This window comes from Petaurus breviceps, unplaced genomic scaffold (genome assembly GCF_028583685.1).
Source record: "Petaurus breviceps papuanus isolate PSGF00001 unplaced genomic scaffold, PetGlider_PUasm1.0 98, whole genome shotgun sequence".
In the NCBI taxonomy this organism is placed as follows: Eukaryota; Metazoa; Chordata; class Mammalia; order Diprotodontia; family Petauridae; genus Petaurus; species Petaurus breviceps.
This window is the reverse complement of record NW_027187460.1, coordinates 60,410,710-60,425,968: the sequence shown is the minus strand read 5'-3', so window position 1 is coordinate 60,425,968 and position 15,259 is coordinate 60,410,710. Positions and strand designations below refer to the sequence as shown.

The 15,259-nt window shown below is 40.4% G+C and overlaps 1 protein-coding gene across 5 annotated transcripts in view; it reads right to left on the bottom strand.

The window, feature by feature from the left end:
• NCALD (neurocalcin delta) overlaps positions 1-15,259 on the bottom strand; it is a 586,363-nt gene that overhangs the window by 97,664 nt on the left and 473,440 nt on the right. Inside the window, exon 1 of one of the 5 annotated variants that reach the window (XM_069081041.1) lies at positions 14,401-14,674. The exons of 3 other annotated variants lie outside the window; for them this stretch is intronic. The gene's annotated coding sequence lies outside the window, so the exon portion shown is untranslated. Of the gene's footprint in view, positions 1-14,400; positions 14,675-15,259 lie in introns of those variants that run through there. One more of the 5 variants, XM_069081043.1, reaches the window with a different exon arrangement.

Sequence of the window (15,259 nt, the reverse complement as noted above, 5' to 3'; positions counted from 1 at the left end):
TCCTTCCTTCCTTCCTTCCTTCCTTCCTTCCTTCCTTCCTTCCTCCCAGTTCACTCTGAAGCTCATAGGTTGGACCACAATAGGTCCCTGCCCAAGCTCCACTTAATGCCTCTATTTTGGGCCCTCCAGACTTAGAATGAATGTCAATGTTAACTGTTTCTCTTTGGAACAGCAACCTTGAGGATATTCCCTTCCCAGTTAGATTTTTTTTTTCTTTTCTTGTTTCTAATTAAAGGTGACATTCCCTTGACTCACTTTTTAAAGAGGCCTATTCCCTGAATGGGGGTTACCTCACTTTAAGTGAGTACTTAAAGTATAGGTCTGACTGGGGTAGCTATGTGGTACAGTGAATACAGCATGGGACTTGGATCAGAGGGACTCATCTTGAGGTCAAATTTGACTTCAGATCCTTATTAGGGGTATGACTGTGCACAAGTCATTTAATTCTGGTTGCCTCAGTTTCCTCATCTGAAAATGAGTTGGAGAGGGAAATGGCAAACCACACCAGTAAATCTTTGCCAAGAAACCCCAAATGGTGCCACAAAAAGTCAGACACAACCGAACAACAAAAACAAATCTATAATCCCATAAATTGTCTTTTTGGGTAAAATACATTGTTCTTCAATGATATAAAATTATTAATAATAACTAGCATTTCTATAGCATTTCATGCTTTACAAAGCTTTTTGCTTACGTTATTTCATTATATCCTCATAATATCTTCCCTATTTTATAAATAAGGAGACTGAAAATAACTGAGATTCAATGACTTACTCAAAGTCACATAACTAATAAGCCCCTGAAGCACAATTTGAACTCAGGTCTTCATGACTCTAAGCCTAATCCTCTACTTTGCTGCCTCAAGGGACCGATGTGTTTTCAAATTGCCTGGAAAGCAGGCAGTGTTCTCAGGATGCCCAAGCTGGAAGGGTCACAGGGCCTTGGGGAAGACTTGTCAGGCAACATACTTTATGTTATAGCACAGTTGAGGAAGTGGTGAGCTGGGGAATTTGGGGAAACATCAAGACTCTCAAACACTGTCCTCATATATCACCAAAAGCAAGCTGGCCACAGAAGTCTCATGGCTGTTTATGGGTCTGAGGTTTCCGACCACTCCTTCAATCTATGGGCTATGTGCACTTGATAGCATTTGATGCCAGCACATGCAAAGTCTGTAATGTGAATCCAAAACCAGGGCCGGTAGGATTTTCTAATTACCCAGTCCCTCACGAACATGGGAACACACAAAGCAGGCAGGGAACAGACGTTTGATTGACACCTATAGAATATAGCAACCAGCTTCTCTGCCGAAATCTAATTGTCCTAATTGGATCTGCACTCACTGACCTGGCAAAGCTGGTGAGAACCCTGTAATCAGGCTGCCACTCAGGAAAGAAAGGGGCTCAGAGAAGTGACTGAAGCTGGCTGCACAAAGAATCAAAAGCATCACGTTCTTCTCCCCAACGACTTAGATTTGATCCTTAAGGAATCAGTTTCCTGCCTTTCATACCTGAAGACAAAGCCTCTGACCTGTTCTCAGTAGGACTTATGCTCTAAGTATCTTTCCCTGCAATGGGGTCAGATTGGCACTCTATTATTCACATTCACTTGCTTGATTTTGCCCCATTGTACCCACTCCCTGCGTTTACAATATGTCTGGCCGGGATTAGGTGTGGTCAGAGACCAGAGGAAAGCTAAACCCTAATTTACCACTCAGTACCTCTGTGATCTCAGACAAGTCACTTACATTTAGAGCTGGAAGGGCCCACTAAGAGTATCTAGGCCATTTTACAGTTGAGGAAACTGAGGCTAATAGAGGTTAAACAAATTGACCAATCCTGCAGTTACTTAAGCCAGAAGCCAGTGCCTATGACTTTAAATCCAGTGAACACTCTTCTGTCTCCTAATTTCTTTGGCCCTCATTTTCCTTATCTAAGAGGTAGCATGAGATAGTGTATAGAGCACTGGGCTTGACAATCGGAAAAACCTAGGTCCAAATCCTGTCTTAGAGATTTATCAGCTATATGACCCTGGGCAAGTCTTTTAAACTCTCTGAGTCTCAGTTTCCCCATTTGTAAAATGGGGATAATAATAGCAACAACCTCACAGGGTTGTGAGGATACGATGAAATAATGCGTGCAAAGTGCTTCACAAACCCCAATGCCCTATGCAAATGTTAGCAATTATTATTAAAATGGCAGGAGCCATCCACAGTCCTCTAGACCTGTGCCTTGACACTGGACTCAGAGGACTCTGGAGGAGAAAGTGAGGCTGATGACTTTGCACAGCTCGGCCTCACTTAAATCCAATTCACTTGCAAGTCAAGACATCACCCTCCTGATGTCATTGGTCCTCTTCTAGAACAAAGGACGAACAACTACAACAATTAAAATGGCAAAGTTGGAGCAGTTGACCTTGAAAACCCCTTTCCTCTTTACATCTATGATGTTATAATAACTCTCACGGAGACTGAGCTCTTGATCCCAGAATCATTAGGGCTATCCTTCTCCCGGCTGAGAAAGCTATCCCTCAACCCTATAAGAACATACAAGACAAACATTACACAGATGTGACTACATGGGCAGAATGAAGGATAGAGAGGGAAAACATGATGAAGGGATGCGGCCAAATTGGATAACCGAGAACAAATCCGTCTGCTCACTCCCATTTTCCCCCTTGGCCTTTGTACATGTTCATGTTTGTAGTATGGGGATAATTAGCCCAAATTTCCACTTCTTGATACTTGCATTTAGGCTTCCTGAGCAACTCAAAGTTTCAGAGACGAGAATCTAAGGCTTCAACCCATTAGGAGTAGGCACCAAGAATCACACAATCTCAACAGTTGAAGGGGACTTAGAGGATATCAGAACAAAAGACCTACAATACACTCAAAGCTGTGCTGGAGCGAGCTCTAACTGGCTGAATGTTAAATTTTCAATGTGAATATTTATACCCTGGAAATGACAAATGCTACAAATCAGGGCTTGATTGATTGTTCTGTTGATTATTTCAATTTAAGAAAGCAGTGGACAAAATTTAATAAAGCATATTAAACTTGAAAATGCATATTATGTACATTTTTTTTCTGGAGAGCTGATTGTTAAACATTAACCTGAACATACCCAACAGTTGAAGAGTCACCCTTTACTTGAAGAATTTCAGTGTGGGAGGAGAAGGGTTTGGTAGAAGCCCATAATTTCCTGAGGCTGCCTATTCCACTGATTTTTAGGAAGTTTTACTGACACTAAGTCTAAAATTGTCTTTTTGATTTCTACCCCCTGCTCCTAGTTCTGCTCTCTGGGGCCAAGCAAAACAGGGCTAATCTTTCTTCCACATGACAGACTTTCAGATCCTTGAATACAGTCATCATGGCCCAACTGTCATCTCTTCGGCTGCTTTTATTAATTATAGAAGTTCTGCAAGAGAAAGATACTAGAAAGTTGTTTTCATTTCTGCTTTTAAAACTTTCCTGTGTCCTGTAAGAAAAAATTCTTTAGGTTTCCTAGGGATTTATGAGTTTATAAAAAAGAACACTTGGTCTATAAAATGCTTTACAAATGTCTCAGTTTTGTCTTCACAACACTCCTGGGAGGTAGGTGCTATTATTGTTATCTCTATTTTACAGATGCAAAAGCTTTTTTTTAAATTTCTAAATGGGTACGTGATTTATTTTTTTAGGTTTTCAAATGTATTTTAAACTTAAATAAAAAATTAGAAAAGAAAAAATACATTGTCATGTACACAACAGAACATGAGAGAGGATTCAACATAATGCAATAAATTTCCATTTCAAGAAAACCTATAGAATAAATACTACACGTAGTTTTCAAGAGGTTATTTTTGATATGGGTGTTTTACAAGACATTTCTTGATTTTATCAAAATCAAGTTTTTTCTTGCCAGCAGAGTAATATTTACTAGACAGTTAATGGTTTCTTAGTTCTAGCTGTTTGGTAGCCCATTGTATTAAGTGTTGAACTTAGAACTAGGAAGATCTGAGTACTAATTCTGCCTGAGACACTTATAAATTGTCTGATCCTGGCCAAGTCACTCAACCTCTGTCTGCTTCAGCTCCCTCATTCCTAAAATGGGGATAATAATAGCGCCTACGTCTCAGGGTTTTGTGAGGATCAAATTCAATATACATAAAGTGCTTTGTAAACCATAAAGCTATTATTAGGATGCCTACTTTTCGATCACAGTATGTGAAAGTATTTTGGGGCCTGAGAAAGAAAAAAAAATCCATTTTCCAAAAGGAAACTGATTGGGCTTTCAGAGTTGGAAAAGGGATAAAAAATTTTTGAAGATGGACATTGTAATTGGAAAAAATAATTTTCTGACTGCAAATTTTAATAGCTTATTTTCCAAGGTGAAATATGGACTGTCATTAGACTGGTTGAGTCTAAGATTCCTTTTAGCTCCAAAATTCTGTTAGTCCAAAGAATCTAATTTGGGAATCCAGCTATTGAGTAGATAGTAGGATAACTAAGACCATAGAGAACCTAATTTGATTTTTCACAGAAGATTTAGAAAGTACGTTAAGATGCTACAGTGCCTGGGGATTATCCTTACGAGCATACATTAACCACTGGGCTGGCCCCTGAAGGAAAATGCCGTTGTTCTAGGTAAAAGAGAAATTATAGAAATATAGGCCTCGAAGCTGAAAAGTCCTTAGAGAGGTCCATCATTTTACAGAGAAGGATCCTGGGTTCCAGGGAGCTGAAAGAACTGCCCATAATTACACAACTAGTTAGTGACAGAGATGGAACTAGAATACAGGACTGATAATTCCTACTTCAATAGACTTTCTACTAGATGGAGATTGTAAATGGAAAAGGTCTTTGTAGAAATGCTTTACAAAAATGTCACCTCCCTAAACGCAAAAAGTCTACTGGCATAATATTTTTCACCACAGAGACTACAGTGTCGAGACACTTGAAGAGCATTTAATAAATGCTTGCGGGTGGTTGATTGATTACAATGGGCTGGGGCTGCTCTTTAACCCTTTAAAACTTGGAACATCTCTAATAAGAAACTCACACATCTAACTGTGTGCATCTCTATAGCATGCCTCTCCTACCCCAGTCATCCTACCTCCTTCCCACAGGAAGCTTGGAGACACCCTGTTCTCTGATAAGTGAATTTTTATTTACCTTTCCTGGAACCGGCTGGGCCTTCAGACTACTTTCAGTCCATCTCCAGACTGTGCCACAGTCCTTACTAGCTCCCCTTTATAGGATGCCTTCCCCTATTAAAATGATGGCTCCCTCCTCTCTTTTTCAGCTGTTTCCAGGGGGGTGAAGAGCTCACCCACCTGAAGCATGGGCACCATTCACTAAGCTGGAAGGAGCTATCTTCCTCTTCTTCCTTTAAGCCATGTGGCCTCAAGAATCAGGCTTGAAGTCTCTCTTGTTTGTTCTTTTCAGTTCTAGGTGCAGGCAGGAGAAGCTCAGGACCTGGGAGCTTGGGAGTTTCAGTCTTGGCAACCCTACTGACAGGATTCCAGGCAGGATGTGGCTGCCAGCCCAAGAGGGAAGCCCTGAGAAGCCAGGGTGCCAAGACATGAACTTGGGGGTGGGGGGGGCAGACATTGAACTTGTAAACTTGGCAGGACGCTGCTATTTAGGGATTGAGTTAAGCTGTAAATCTAATGTCCTTCTTCTTGGCAGAGGTGGTGAGGAACGATTATGTCCCCCAGGTGATGGGGAGAATTGTTTGTATGTTTGGTTTTTGCTATACCTTTGAGGTAAATATGAAAGAGAAACAGAGAGATAGAGACAGTGAGAGAGGAGGAAGAAAAGGAAGAAAAAGGAGAAGGATATGAAGAAGAAAAAAGAGGAAGGAGAAGAAAGAAGGAAGAAAAAGGAAGAAGAAAGAAGGAAGGAAGGAAGGAAGGAAGGAAGGAAGGAAGGAAAAGCAAGTAGGGAAGGAAAAAACTCCTTAAGGGCAGCAACTGTCTTCCTTACTTATATTTATATTGCTTTGAAGTGCTTAATAAATGTTCTCTCTCACTCACTCCCTCCCTCCTCTCCCTCTCTCTGTCTTTCTGTGTCTCCCTTTCTTCCTCTCTATCTAAATTTCCCCATCTATAGATCAAGCTATAATTTCAGACCTATAAAAATAAGTTGTCTGAATTTAAAAGTAACATTTAAAAAAAAGAATTGAAAATATAGTTCAATAACTTCATACACATGCTCCATTTCATCATAACACTTCATGGGATCTAAAATAGGATAGGAATTTAGAAAACATCTGGTCTAAAGAGTCCATTATATCTAAGAGGAAATGAATGTCCCAAGACCTTAAGTGACTTCCCCAAGGCCAAACACAGATTCTATCTCTTCAAAAGCTTTATTTCCCTACTCAAGAACCTAAAGTTCCCTAATGCCTATAAGGTCATATACGAAATTATTCAGCTTGGGACTTGAGGAAGAGTGGTACAGTAGAAAGGACAGGTTTCTGAAAGTCAAAACTAAGTAATCACCCTCAGGACAAACACACTTAACAAGCTTTTTAAACTAAGACCTCACCTTACTTGTGACTGGAACCACTTCAAGGTCAAGGTGACTGCACGAAGTCTACATTTTGTCTGATGTAAGAGGAAGGCCGATGGCTGAGCCCCGTCAGTCACTAGACAAAAAATGAAGTAATTCCTGGGTTTTGGATGCCCAGCACTACTGGGAGGGATGTTGAAAGGACACTAGGCAGGGCTGGCTGAGGTTTCACAGAAGCTAAGTTCAAAGGCATCTCAAAGTCTTTCTTGTCCAACCACACACCTGAGATATAAATCACCTCCTCCCCCCACAACATCCTGACAAGTAGTCAGACTCTGCTGGGAGAACTTTAACATGCAATGCTCAGGGAAAACTGGCCTTCTTCCTCTTCCTCCTGCATAGGATTTCACTGTCCCTGGTGCCTGTAACTTCCTCCTCACCTCAGCTTTTTGGAACCCCTTCTTTTCCCTTTCAGGCTCAGTTCAACAGCAACCTTCTAAATAAAACCTTTACTCATTCTATTCCTACCTTCTACCCCCCTCCCTAACCACCACCACCCCTAACTGATAGAGCCCTTCTCAAAATTACCTTTGCTCCTATTCTGTATATATGTGCACATTCTCTCTGTCTCTGTCTCTGTCTCTCTGTCTCTCTCTCTTTCCCCCCTCCATACATATATGTATGTATGTATATGTGTATGTATATATACCATATAGATTGTGTGCATATGTGTATGTATATGTATATATATACACACACATAAACACACACACACATATACATGTTGTCCCCTAGGGCTGGTCTGTAAGCCTCTGGCAATCAAGGATTGTTTCACTCTGTCTTTGTATTTCTATTTCCTGGCACTTAGTGGCTGGTCAGTATGTGCTTATGGATTGATAGACTGAGGATAAGAAAGCTCACAATTCTGTAGGAAATTAATTTTTTTTAACAAACAATTGTTAGTAAGTTATCCTTTTTTTTTTTTCTTAAGGCGTTTCTGTCAATTTAACTAAGCACTTCCCCATAATCCCAATATATCAATTTAAGAGAAGGAATCTACATCTGCACAAGCAAAGATATTTCTCCACAGCTGTATAAGAGAAAAGTTATTCTCTAGAGATTCTAAGAGGAGGCTCTATTCTACATGGGCCTAAGAAATGTTAACTTTTTATATTTATATATTGTTTGTTGCTGCTTAGTCGTTTTAGTTGTGCCTGGGAACCCCGCCCCCCTCCCCGTTTGGGGTTTTCTTGGCAAAGATACTGAAGTGGTTTGCCATTTCCTTCTCCAGCTCATTTTACAGATGAGGAAACTAAGGCAAACAGAGTCAAGTAACTTGTCCAGGGCTAGATTTGAACTCAGGTCTTTCTTGATTCCAAGACTATCACTTTATTCATTGTGTCACCTAGCTTATATTCTTATATTCTCTTATATTTACATAAGAGAAAGAAAACTTCTAGGTTTTCAGAATCAAGTTATTCAGGGCTAGTAGACCCAGAAGCAAGCCCTCTGTTCCTGCTTGTTGAGAGATACAGATAATTTGTAAGTCCAAATTGCTAAATCACGGACTACTATTTAGTTATTTGTTGCATGATATATGATGGTTGATGGATTGTTATTCACTTTTTCTCCTTTTACTAAGACTACCTTTTTGCTACCTTGTGGCCAACAATATTAGCAAGTAGGAATCTGGTGTCATCCTACTGGGTTGTCCAAAGGAGAGATTTTCTCTGGAAGTTGGGGGGGTGTAGAAGGGAAAAGGGGAAGAATTGTGATTTTGCAAAAGACATCCCTAGGCCCTTCACATTGGTGAGATCTCTGACACAAGGCTTACAGCAGTACACTGTAATAACTCTAATAACTTAAGATTTGCCAAGCATCTATTACCTCATAATTTCCCTCAATGGAAAGAGAACTGGGTTTGGCACCTGAAGACTTTCAAATCCTGCCTCAGCTACTTACTTAATATCTGTGGGCCTGAGTTTCCTCACAGGTTAGACAGCTGACCTTACAGCTCTAAGTCTATGAATGGTCAATTCAAATCCTGATTCTGCTTTTCTGTATTATCTTGGCCAAATCACTTAAATTCTCTGGGGCCTCACTTTCCTCATAAGAAGGTTAAACTAGAGGATTTCTGATGTTCTTCCAGCTCCAGCTCTGTGGTTCTCTGAAGTAAATACTACAGGTTTTATTATCTCCATTTTACAGATGAAGAAACCAAGGTAGAAAAGTTAAGTGACTTACCAAAGTTATTTACTGGTAAGCTGGTCAATGTTAGAGGTGGAATCTGAACCCAGATCTCTCCTGGCCCCAGGTCCAAGCGCTTTCCACAAGGTCATACTTAATCTCATAAAGTGCAGGGCTAGTTAGTTAATAAAAAAATTGTTGCTGGGCTGCTTGATAATACCTTGGGCTATGAATGTTCACCATGTAATCCATCATCACCAGCAGGTGTGGGATGACTTTTGTAGGCCGATATTTTTTGATCTATCTACAAGGCTGTTGTAAATATCCAGTCATCCGAATCTAGATGGTGGTTTTAGCAGCATGAATCATCCCAAAGGCTGTGGGAGTCACAGAGCTGAAAGAAGAGCCAAGAAATAGCAAACACAGTGCTTAACATTTATCCCTGTAAGGATGGGAGTTAAGCTCATGAAGGCAAGGAAAATCTTGATCACCCTAGAAAATATCATCCTTGCACCAGAACAAAAAATCGTGGGGAACATGAAGATTTCTTGGAGTCATCATGGCAGCTCTTGGAAAATATGGATGTGTCTCCCATGCTAGAACATCCAGCCTAGGCATTTCCTACCTGCAAATTCTACTCAATCCTGATGCACTATGGTCAGAGGACTGCAAAAATCCTGGTCAATGTTAAATCATGGTGCTATGCCTCCTGTGAAAAACTCTTAAAAGATATAAATCCTAATAATGACTGAAGTTCAACACAGATAAAAGAGCAGATTGTCCTTAAAGGAAAGAACTTGACTCCCACTGAGCTCTGTTATTTACCAATCCATGTCTACTTGTGTATAAACCATACCAGTTAAATGCCTACTATGTGTAAGGCACAGTGAGTATTATAAACTGAAGATAAAAAGACAAACTGAAAAATAGTTCTTGTCCTCAGGAAGCCTAGATTTTACAAGGCAGAGGCAGAGGGAGGATATAACATTTAAACAGATATATATGTGTGTATATATGTTTAGAATATATATGTTTAACATATATAGATAGATGTGTATATATGTGTGTATATGTATGTACATATGTATTTATGTATAATATCATTTGGGGAGAGGGAAGGCCCTAACAGTTACAATTTTGAATATAATATTAATATCAGTCACATATTGGTTCACAATCTTTATTGTAGGAAACTCCAGGTTGGTAAGCTCACAAATCTATATGAATATTGAATATCAGGCAGAAATGACCCCTGATTTCTCACGGTCCCTCTTAGAAAGCATCATAAGAAAATATATTTCAAAACATACTTTCTAGGTAGCTTTCAATCACAAACTTTTACTTAAATGGAAATATACAAAATGTGCCATTCTTCCACTAATCCTAAATCTTACTCTTTGTACTGTAAGGGACTAAAATTCAGGATAACAAAAGTCAGGCATTCGAGCCCTTTCCCAAATTCTTTTAGCAAGTAGTTCCTGAGACATGCATTCCCCATTATGCAGGTGCTCTTTTCTATCCCCAAAGTATGAAAACCATTTTAGGAAATCCTCTTTTGTAATCCCTCAGGGAACTTACCAAGGGGAAGTTGCTAAGCTTCCATCTCAAATGTAGGCATCTGGAAGGAGTGGAAATAACAGCTTGTGCAAAATGTCACAGCTCTCATTCTGTGCACTTACATTAAGAGGGTTGATGCTGATGCACCTCAAGTGATAGCTTCACTGCAGACCAACCAGCTGAAAAGTTTGATAGCTAGTTTAAGAAGAAAAATCAGGCTGTCTGTTCATGCAGAGTGAGGTTGGGAAATGAGGTATAACAGCTACAATAACATGATTAAAGAGAATGTTAGTAAATGGTCATGGAATGCAATGGAATTGACTCTAGACCCAGGGTGGTGGAAACTGAACACTTGAGGCCACTTGTGGCTTTCTAGGTCCTTAAGTGTGGCCCTTCGGTTGAATCCAAACATCACAGAACAAATCCCTTTAATAAAAGTTGTTCTGTAAAACTTAAACTCAGTCAAAAGGCCACATCCAAGGACCTAGAAGGCCACAGGAGACTGCAGGTTCCCCACGTCTGCTCTAGACAATTCAGACCAAACCCTTCCATCTCACTTAGGCTTACCAATATATGAGGCAAATTGTTTTGGAGGGGCATAGAGGAGGGGTAAGGGTTAGGGTTTGGATTATATGGAAAATTTTCTGAATTTTTCAATTATCTGCAACTGTGCAGTTCTAACCACAGATTCTACTGATGAAAGTAAATCATAGCTCTGATTTAAATTGATTTCACTGTAGTTGTCTCTGGGTGTGATGCATGTAAATCCCCAGTTAGCACTGAGGACTGCTAACTTGTTCAACCAGATGAGTGTGTGTTACATAAAACCAGAGTATCAGTTAAGTTCTGTAGCACCCATATCTAATTTTATGGGAATGAAGAGGCCTTTCTTATTTTTTCAGTCCCGATCTCATCTACCATGTTGAATTCTTTGTGTAGACACCAGCATTCTTTGAACAGTTACAGGTACCTTTGTGTGTACTATATAAGACTATACCTTGACAGAAGGGAGGAAGGGCTGATTTGCATACTTTAAGTTAACACTAGCATTGTTCGTCTTAATGCCTATCCAAATGGAGAAGAGTATTTCATTTCAAAATGCCACAGGTAAATGCAAGGCTGACATGGAGTTTCAACGGAGGGTAGAATTTTTTTTTTAATACCTCATACTCACACAAATCTGTTTCCAAGCAGAAGAGAGGGAACAAGTTATTATGAACTGTGAGGGTCAAAATGGATGTTGACAATGGTGAAAATAGTAAGGTAGTGTATGAAGAAGAAGATAGTTGTATGAACTGTTTTGGTTTTCTCAACATATAATTCAATTAACTGGTACACAAATGTTGGAACCATAATACACTCTAAATAATGTCATTCCCACCAACCTATATATGTAAGGAAGTGATCAAGCAAAAGCTAGATGGCCACTTGTTGATGATGGCAGGAGAAGGTATTCCTGGTCAGGTATGGGTTGGACAATATAACCGCTAGGAGCCCTTTCAATTTGGAAATTCTATGATGCTGTGCTTCTGGGATCAGTCTGATGTCTTCTGAAGAAGAGTCTGACACCAGCTTGATACACCTATATTTTCACTGCTATAAAAAGAGCTGGGCCAAATGATCTCTCATGCCCTTTCTAAGCTCTAACGTTCTTATTTTTGACTCAAGAAAAAAACAACAAATGTCTTCTTAGCACTGGGATGGCCCACCAGCAACAAAAATTTTCTCACTGATCCATAGGATCAAACAGCTAAGTTCTCCTATATTCTTATATCATGCTTCTGAGATTCATACTCCATTATTTTACTATTCCTAAGTGAAGAGAGATGTAGCGACAGTGTCAGAACAATCTGAGATCCCTTGAATTGAGATGAATAAGATTTCCTCATTCAACTCAATCTAAATCCTTGGCTAAAAGTCGGTTATCACCAAGGCAAGCCCTTTTTAATGATGGGATTTTAAGTGGGTTTTTAGATGACGGAATTAATGGTCCATGCTCAACTGCAGTATAGCATTTCAATTAATATATATTTCTAAGGATATTAAGAATTTAGCTTCTGGCTAATTTTGACTAATTCATGATATGTTGCCTTTGTAGATGTGGCTTGAATGCACTGACACTATCTGGCAGTTCCTTCATGGGTGACCCTAGTCTGAAGCTTATATTAAGACCAAATGAGTGATGTGAATATATATTTTGTTGCTGTTCTTCAATCATGTCTGACTTTTCATGACCTCATTTGGGGTTTTCTTGGCAAAGATACTTGAGTGGTTTTCTATTTCTTTCTCCAACTCATTTTACAGATGAGGAAACTGAGGCAAACAGGGTTAAGTGACTTGCCTGGGGTCACACCATTACTAAGTGCCTGAGCCCAGATGTGAACTAAAAAAAATGAGTCTTCCAGACTCCAGGCCAGACGTTCTATCTACCACACCACCTAGCTGCTTATGTATATAGATATATTTATATATGTTCATATAAATATGCACACATGTCATGTGTACATATCATATATGTGTCTATATATTATTTCTGTATACTATACACACACATATACCTACACTCAATGAAAATCACTCCAAATACTGACATTTATCGCATTCATCATTACAGCTGAGTACAGAATAAGTCACTAAAAATCCAGGTAATGTGTCAGGCACAGTAAAATTTGACAATTCACAAAGCATACACAAATAATTAAGATGCATCTCTTCTGCAGACCTTGGAACACAGGAGGCACTTAGGTATGATGCTATCGGATCAAGTGGGACTGCAAATCTATGCTAAGTTAAAAGATTCTGAGGTCAGGTGAACATTAAAATCAGAACTTTAAAGAATTCCCCAATATCAAGTTCTTTGTTTTTTTCTTAGAATCACAACCTGCAAAATCATTTACTTGTGGCATTTAACAGGTCTGCTAAGTAATACCAAGGTCCAAAGCGAATGGACCAATAGTATTGAGAAAATGCAACCTAAACCATTTACTGTACCCAGGTGCAATGAAAGCTATAAGGAAGTGGGCTTTTACAAGCTATCATCACTTCTGCCCCCACCTCCCAAAGGCGGTAGTTGGTGGTGGTATCAACTACAAGCTAGTCTTGAATGGACTGATCTTTACCTCACACATTTGAGTAAAAAATGTTAGATTTAGCATCTTTACATTTAGATTTGAATAAGAATTATTCATTTCTTATTTAAGTCATGAGTTCTCTTTTTTTTTGACCCAAGCAGCTTCACTAACCCCTTTGGCAAAGAAGTTCCAATGTCACTTTTTAAAAGAAATTGGAATTTATAACCTAATCTTTTTTTTTTTTTTTGAGGGAGCAGGGAGAAGATGAGATATTAGATTCTTCATTTCTATATAAAAGGAAAGGAAATGCTTGGGCACCCAGCATCACTTACATACAGCACTATTTCCTTGGCACAATTCTGACTGTAATTTAAAAAAAAAAATTTTTTTTACAGGGCCCTGTACACAATGCACACACACACACACACACACACACACACACACACACACACACACACACACACACTCCAGTTTACAGACCAGCTAAGGAACTGATAAAGGCCCTCCCTCCTATTGTCCGAACCTAATGTGCACTGAAAGGGACCTTATTTTAAAAGGAAACACGCACACACAAACTTTTGTTTGTGTTTGGTGTTCCTTTCGCTCTGTTCCCATTGTTGCTAATTATGAACCCTGCAAACGAAAATAGAAACCAAGTTTCAAAGTGTCCTCCGCTGGAGCTGGCGAAGAGAGGGTAGCGGATGGTAAAGTAACGAACGAGAGACTGTCGCTCTAGCTTCCCCGGAGTTTGAAATCCCCAACAATGTCAGAGAAAGCGACTGTTGGAATGCAGGAGGGAGTGATCTGGCCCAAGCAGGACCAGCTGCTCCCCTGGGGCAGTGTGGTCCTTGAGCAAATGCTGGAGCAGGAAGGATGATTTGGCTGGGACCATCCCGCCCCACTGAGCTGAGCCTCCGGGGCTGCACTCATTGCTGGCCACTGGAAGCTGGCTCACATTTAAAAAAAAAAAAGATTCCTTCAATTGCCCATTAAGACAAACTTGCAGCAACCGGGGGTGGGGTGTATGGGGTAAGACATCCCCACAGTAAGCTTTAAAAATATCTGGCTAGAATGTAAAGCAAAAGTGGTTACCTCACACGGAAGAAATGCAGGACTTTAATAGTCCATGCTCCGGCAACCCCTGGAAAGCAGCGGTGGAGGCGGCCGCGGCGGCAGCAGCTGTGGCAGCGGCGGCAGCGGCAGCAGAGACAGCGGCAGCGGGAGCAAGCGGAGATAAGTCCAGCATCCAACAGATTCTCACAAGCCTTTGGCTCGATGGACTAAACCACAGACTCAGCCTCCAGCTGACGTCAAAGTCGCTGTCACATGGCCAGATGAAAGCCAAGAGAGCATTGGTTGTCGTAGCAACCACAGAGCTGCTCTGAAATTATTTCAATAGGTCATCTGTCACAGTGTGTTTGTGTGTGTGTGTGTGTGTGTGTGTGTGTGCGCTCACGCTCGTTTGCACAGCCATCGCAAGCGGCTGCTTCCTGACACAACCTGAACGCATAGAAGTAACTCACGGGTGTCTTCTAACTCTTCCAATCTTCCAACTTTTCCCTGTGCAGGATGCAACATGTGGCCCTTTCAGAACAAGACATTCTCAAAACTTTCAAAACAACTCTCTCTCTCTCTCTCTCTCTCTCTCTCTCTCTCTCTCTCTCTCTCTCTCTCTCTCTCTCTCTCTCTCTCTCTCTGTCTCTGTCTGTCTCTGTCTGTCTCTGTCTCTGTCTGTCTGTCTCTCTCTGTCTCTGTCTCTGTCTCTCTGTCTCTCTCTCTGTCTCTCTCTCTCTCTGCCTCTCTCTCTCTCTCTCTCTCTGTCTCTGTCTGTCTCTGTCTGTCTCTGTCTCTGTCTGTCTGTCTCTCTCTGTCTCTGTCTCTGTCTCTCTGTCTCTGTCTCTCTGTCTCTGTCTCTCTCTCTCTGTCTCTCTCTCTCTCTCTCTGTCTCTCT